The sequence below is a fragment of the Pteropus alecto genome, unplaced genomic scaffold (genome assembly GCF_000325575.1).
Source record: "Pteropus alecto unplaced genomic scaffold, ASM32557v1 C17145942, whole genome shotgun sequence".
Taxonomy (NCBI): domain Eukaryota; kingdom Metazoa; phylum Chordata; class Mammalia; order Chiroptera; family Pteropodidae; genus Pteropus; species Pteropus alecto.
In genome coordinates this window covers 1-350 of record NW_006477531.1, presented here as the reverse complement: position 1 = coordinate 350, position 350 = coordinate 1, and the positions used below count along the sequence as shown (strand labels likewise).

General features: G+C 47.7%; 1 non-coding gene across 1 annotated transcript; it reads left to right on the top strand.

Moving 5' to 3' along the window:
• The first annotated feature begins 221 nt into the window (after positions 1–221).
• Positions 222–294, top strand: TRNAV-CAC. The gene has a single exon. It is a non-coding gene; the product is annotated as a tRNA-Val (tRNA).
• The last annotated feature ends 56 nt before the right edge of the window (positions 295–350 follow it).

Genomic DNA, 350 nt, shown 5'->3' with positions numbered 1-350 from the left:
CCTTAAAGTTAACGCAAAATGGACCACGGATTAAAATGTAAAACCACAAGAAGTTTAGGAGAAAATGTAGAAGGAAATCTTGAGGATCTGGGACCAGGCGGGGAATTCTTAGACCTGACACTAAAAGTAAGAATTTGGACTTCATCAAAATTAAAAACGTTTGCTTGAAAAAAATGTTTCCTCGGTGAAAGATGCCATTAAAAGAATGAAAAGCCGGATGTGGCTTCGTGGCGCAGCGGTGAGCACGTCTGCCTCACACGCAGAAGGTCCTGGGTTCGCGCCCCAGTGCGGCCATGGTCCCTGGTCTGCGGCCACGCCACCCTGAACGAGCCCAATGTCTGATCTCGGAA